Raw genomic sequence first — 6522 nt, 5'->3', positions numbered from 1 at the left:
CTGTGTAATGTGACTGCTAACAGTATTAACAACCCGGGTTGTATCCATCACACTCGGGCCTTTCTGGAGTCCTTCCGTTTGAGCACTCATTTGGGCAGCACTGAGAGGTTTGAGTGTGCGATCATTTGATCCGATAAATTCTATGTTAGAGATGACGACAGAGAGCAACTGAAACAGCGGAGGAAACAACTCTCCGTAGGCCAGAGGGTCAGCTATCCCGAGAACACACTTGAACCTCGAAAGCCGTTCCAGACAGAGGATCAGCATGCGGAGAGGCAGAGCTGCGAAATGTGAATTGTGTTAACTTGAAACGGCCAAATGCGAAACGAAGGGCGGGAGTGGAGAAAGGGTCAGAAGCTGAGGAAGGGTGAGGGTGAGGCAGGGTGAAGGCCTGACGGGCCACACGCCAGGGTTGGGCTTGACCCTTAGCGATTACGCAGACGTAGGATTTGTGTGGGTCTGTAAGAATTTGAGAAGATTTGCGGGACAACTGCGGGAATGGTCTGGGGGCGTTGGGGTGCACGTGTTGCGGGGGGAACAAGAGGAGGACGGGGAGACCGGTTACGGGGCTGAAAAAAAAAGTGAGAGGCCTTGAGTGACGTAGAGTACAGGTGGAGGCCCGAATCCAGGGTCGGTCCCGGGGCAGGGCTGGCCGGGTTTGACGTACGCAGCCCCCTTAGTCAGGGCTCCGGGTGGAGGCGGCCCGGGTGGGGGTGGGGGCGACGACGCTCGGTTGCCCCGGCGACGGCGCCTGGGGGGCGGAGTCGGGGGCGGGAGGTGCCCAACGGTCGCCCGCGCGGCTTGCGTGGAGCCGGCGGAGGCCAGAGCCCGAGCGCCGCGAGGGGCGGGCGCGGAGGTGGGGTGGCAGAGCGCCCCGCGCCGCCGCCGCCGCCGCCGCCGACGAGGAGGAGCCGCCGCCGCCACCGCAGCCGCCGGGTCGACGCAGGTGCGGCCGCCGCGCCGCCGGCGCCCCCCGCGAGGATGCGGCCGGTCTCTTAAGATGAGGTGTTGGTTGCAGGTACGGGGGCGGAGCGCGGGGCGGGGACGGGTGAGGGGTGGGTCGTGCTCCAGAGGACCCGGAGCAGCGCATCTTCATTTCTGGAACCTTCCAGGCTTTGTGTTTGTTTCGCACATGGCAGATGCCCAATAAATTGTTTCTTGAACGGAAGGGACTGCTGTTGTTTTCGGGGATCGCAAGACCTCCGGGGACATTGGCTCTAACTCTGGGACCAGAGGGCCCTGTGCAAAAAGTATTCCACTCTTGGGGGTAATAACTGTGGATCCTGTCCCAACATTACCCGCTAACTCTTGTTCCTACTCCGCTTCCCATAGACAGGGGGATGGGTTGGAGAAGACGTGGAGATAAAGAGGAATGTCTAGCCTTGGACAGGGACCAACCTGGCATCCACAGTGGGATTGTAATAAATGTTGTGTAAGGGCTCTGTCAGCTGGAGCCCTCCCTGTAAGTGACATTAAGAATTTGGCTCTGCCCCATTATCAGCATCGGTCAGAAACGCTGAGTTTGCAAATGAGTCCAGCCTTTTCCACAAAACTCTGTCCCAGATCAGCACTCAAGCTGTTCCAGGATTTGTTCCTGCATCTTGGTGTACCTTAAGGTCAAGGGAAAGTAGAAGAAAAATGAGGTCTGCCACTATTTCTCAGGGTTTTTTGACTTGGCAACCACTTCTTGCTTTCTCTATCAGCTGATGATTCAGGAAAGAAAGGGCCAGTGCCCACCATGCATCGCAGAGACTAGCTAGGCAGGACTGTTTCTGTGTGTAAAGTAATGGCGTGGGGGTCCTGGTCCCTGGTCCTCCCACCTCCTACCACACTTACTGTTTTTAATCTTACACAGTTATCTATTTATGTTGTGGGTAAAATGTTTTTTATGCCATAGAGATATTATTATACTCCAAATAAATTGAGGGCAGAAATGGACAATTTATTTGGTATGTGCAGAGTCTTTACTATTGTGTTTTACAAAGAAGACTCGGTGTTGTCTAGTATGTTACAATCATGCACTTTAAAACTGCACAATTTATTAAATCGGGCCTCTCTGAACCACATATTCCCAAACCAGGTGACCCCAATCATATGGTATAGTAGGTTGAGTAAGAGCCACTCAAAAATATCAGGTCCTAATCCCAGGAACCTGTAAACGCTCTAAGGAGAAAAGGGTCTTTACATATAATGAAGTCATATAATGAAGTCAGAGACCTTGAAATGGGGAAATTATCCTGGATTATCTGGGTGCGCTTTAAATGCAAACACAAGTGTCCTCACAAGAGAAGCACAGGGGAGATTTGATACAGAAGAGGAGACTAGAGTACCACCACAAAGGTAGAGATCAGAGTGATGAGACCATAAGTCAGTTTGTAATGCCAGCATCCAACAGAAGCTCAAAGAGGCAAGGAATAGATTCTTTCCTAGAGCCTCTGGGGAGAGCACAGCCCTGCCAACAACCCTTAATTTCAGTCCTGCGAGACTGCTTTTGGACTTCTGGCCTCCAGAACTGTGAGAGAACAAATGGCTATTATTATAGCCACCAGGCTTGTGGCAATTTGTTACAGCAACTACAGGAAACTAATCTATATGTTAATTGTTATAAATCACATAAAACCAATCCTGTATTGATGGATATTTTAAAGCTCTGCAGCTGGGGCAATGACAGGTGTAGTAGTGGAGACTACCAAATATTTTCCGGAACCCTGTAAATCTCAAGGAAAAGGCTTGAATAAGGAGTTTGGCTAGAAGTGAAAATAAATTAGGTGCATAGGAAAGAACTAGTCTAACACTTAAAGCAATTTTTGGACTCTCATTTGTATTCCTATTAATATATCACTGTATTTGCTCTGGTTAAGAGAATAAAGGTAACTTAAGCTTGGTTCTTAGCTAATACATTATTGGATATCCATCTTATGTATATTAAATTACAGTTGCAGACACCTGGGGATTGAGGCCCAAGCCTAGGGAAAGTAGGCAATACAGACGTGCTTCCATAGGTGGGGATGTTAAAATCTGGCTAAAAGCAACTTCTGGTCATCTTGAAATTAACACACTTTGAAGTTTTCATGGTGTAGGAAAAAACCAGTGTTGAGGTTTAATTGATTGACTTCCAGGACCCAGGCAGCTAATGTGCACCCCCACTCTTAATCCACAAAACATAACGACAGTGAACATACAAGGAGTAGCCAATCTGCTTTCTTTCTGAACTACTTTTCTGAAGTGTAATTTATATACCCTAGCATTCACTAATTGTAATTGTAATAGCATTCTCAAACCCGGCACCAACCCACTTTTGACCACTGGCGCACTCTATAGAGTTAGGTTTTAGTCCTTCTGCTGGGCTACTCCAATGGCCTCCTAACTGGCCTCTACTTCCACTCAGTGTATTTTTCACTCGACTGCTGGAGGATCATATGCCCCTGATTAAAATCCTCCAGTGGCTTTCCACTGCAATTAAAATAAACCCCAGCGTCCTTTTCAAGACACCATGAGCTCTGCCCCCACCAAACTCACCAACACCTTCTCGGGATAATTTAGGAAAGAAACTAATAATAAGCGCTCCTTCGGGCACGATACACAATTGGCTGTCCATAAGCAGGCCTCTCACCCCCCTTGTCTACATGGTAGCCTCACTGCTTCCTTTCTGTCAGTCAGCAAACACTAAGCCCTTTTCATCTCAAGGCCTTTGCATGTGGTATTTCCTCTTAGGAGCTTCCCCAGTCCCCTGTGGGGGTGACTCCTTTTTGACATTCAGCTCAAATACCACCTCCTCAGAAAGGCCTTTCCTGACCTACCTTAACTAAAATAGCCTCAACTCTCTGTATACCACTCCCTGTGCTATTTTCCTCATTGCACTGAATCCCTCTCCAAAATTATATATATATATATATTTTTAAAGATTTTATTTATTTATTTGATAGAAACACAGTGAGAGAGGGAACACAAGCAGGGGGAGTGGGAGAGGGAGAAGCAGGCCTCCCGCCGAGCAGGGAGCCCGATGCGGGGCTCGATCCCAGGACCCTGGGATCATGACCTGAGCCGAAGGCAGACGCTTAACGACTGAGCCACCCAGGCGCCCCCAAAATTATATTTTTGATTTGTTTCTTTAGTGTCTCTCTTTCCCCACTGTAAGATCTGTGAGGGAAGAAATTTGATTGGTCTTGATCTCAGCTTCATCTCTAGTATTTACAAAAGCACTATTCATAGCAGCAGTACATTTTTAAGCTATCAGAATGCCAGCAATGGTAAGTAATAATTATTGAATGCTTCCTATGCGCCAGGCCCTGTGCTGAGTGCTTTGTATGCATGAATAATTTAAGTGAAGCTTATTACTTTTGATGTGGGAAGAGTAAGGAGAGCATGTCCTCCAAATATAGTCCCCTATAGTAAATTATTTTTTTCAGAGGCATTAGGCAGTTTTCTTTACCTTATTATTGAACACTGATTTTAGGGACTGGATCAGTGTACATTGCTACCAGCAATATAGTTTTGAACTTCCTCTCCCACAACCTTAAAAACTGAAGTGGAGGTTTTTGCTAAGAAGGAGAGGAAGAGCTAAGAGAGGATTGAACAGAGAATTGTGAACATATACAAATGATATAGGTAGACTCTAGTGGAGGCACATTATGTGTCAGGGGAAAGGCAGGAGATGAAGCTGGGTGGTTGGTTAGGCCAGATCCTAAAGGGCTTTGGGTGCTGGTTTTAGTTCATACTTTAGTCTTTGAGTAAGATATGGTAAAAGGATCTGATTTTAAAGGAAATTCTTAAAGATTGTAAGAAACTGACACTAGAAAGATCCCTTTGAAGTATTTTGTAGTAGGTCTGGCAAGAGCTGATTAAAGCATGAAAGAATATAAGAGTAAAATTAACTAAATTTCATATTTGAGCACTCCTTCCTTGTGACTGAAGGACCACACTTAAGTTGTCTTTGCTGAGTTAAAAGGTATTACAGAGATAGATTCAACAGAATGTGGTGACTGATTGGATGTGGAGTTTGAATAGATGAAGAATAAAGACATGAAAATGTCTTAACTTGGGAAGTTGGGTTTATGGTGTCTTGATCTGACAACACCCTTGAAAGCAGATTTGGTGGGAATATGAAGAGACAGATGTGGGATAAGATGAATTTAAGATGACCGTAAAAATATATGCAGAGGTGGTAAGGAACAGATATTCATTAAAATTTATCCAGAGCCCCCCCCTTTTTTTTTTTTTTTTTACAAAGTTGCATGAAACGTGCTGACAGGATTGCCCCCATCTGGCTCTGCTGTTGACTAAAATCACTTGTGAGAAATCATTATATTTTTGGTCCTTTTTCTGCTGAATCTTTTGCATAGGAATGCATAGAATGTCCAAGTTGGAGAAGATTTTAGAGATCTTCTAATCCAACACTCTGCCCTTGAGAGGGCACCCAGTGTCAGTTGTCATCCCAACAAATGCTCATCCCCTCTCAGCTTGAACACACACAAGGAAGTTCTCCACATATACATTCAAGGTACTGTAGCTTTTAGAAAGTCCATCTCCACCCTGTACTAGAACCTATCTCCCTATGTTCATTAGTCCTAACTCTGCACAGAGGATATTGTCATTTATTTTTCTAACATGGCAACTGTTCACTTAGTTTCCCCTGAGATATGCCAAAAATCCTGGTTGGTTGTCATCTCAGCTCCACTGCTTAAAATTTATAGACCTATTACTGACTCACCAGATAGGAATTCTGCCTAGCAACTTTTCTAATCAAGCTCAAGAGCTGTTGCCTGGTTAAAGCATCTCCAAGCACTGAAAAGCAATTTAAATGGTCAGAAGATATTCAGGTGGTCAATTTTAGTCAGTTCGGACTATACCTAGAAAGGTCTGGTCTGGCAAGGTCTGGGCAGGGGTTTTACTTGGTGTGTTATCTTGAATGCCAGTGAGATCTGTACCATCAAAATTAGCATTGGACCAATAGGGAGCATGTACTTGCACGGGTTCTGTTGTACAAACATAGCCTAGGTAAGTGCCATAGGCTATTAATTCAAATATACTTTCATATACAAAATAAGCCCAAAGGAAAAAGAACTTAAAGGCTTTTGTGGTGGTGGTGGTTATATATGTGTATATGTGTGTGTTAGGTATTGTCAGGATCTCAGGTGATGAAAATGAACTTGTGAATTGAACTTTAAAAAATAATACATTTTAGATAATGAAGTATGGTTATATGTTAATACACAGATTTTGAAATATTTTCTTTTGCAGGTGTTAATAGGATAAGTGAAAATAAGAATACCCATATATTAAGGTATCTCATGTTTTACTTTGAATTATATTAAGAATTGTGAACGTATACAAATGATATACTAATTTATTATATCTATGTCTATATCTAATTTATTTTAGAGCCTGAAGCCTTGAGCTTGATGAATGCCTTGGCTGGAATATCTAAGATAATAAAGCTACAAGGGCTTTCTCTCTGTGGTTTTCAAACTCTTTTCAGCACTTTTTCATGTGTCTGTTGGCCATTTGGATGTCTTCTTTGGA

General features: G+C 44.7%; 1 long non-coding RNA gene across 1 annotated transcript; it reads left to right on the top strand.

Annotated features, from left to right (window-relative positions):
- Positions 1-373: 373 nt before the first annotated feature.
- On the top strand, positions 374-6473 carry LOC145719869 (uncharacterized). Its single transcript, XR_014142653.1, has 2 exons — positions 374-1018; positions 6241-6473. It is a non-coding gene; the product is annotated as an uncharacterized LOC145719869 (long non-coding RNA).
- Positions 6474-6522: the final 49 nt, after the last annotated feature.

Source organism: Leptonychotes weddellii, unplaced genomic scaffold (assembly GCF_054177405.1).
Source record: "Leptonychotes weddellii isolate Sample4059 unplaced genomic scaffold, ASM5417740v2 HiC_scaffold_7889, whole genome shotgun sequence".
NCBI lineage: Eukaryota > Metazoa > Chordata > Mammalia > Carnivora > Phocidae > Leptonychotes > Leptonychotes weddellii.
This window is presented reverse-complemented; position numbering and strand designations above follow the sequence as displayed.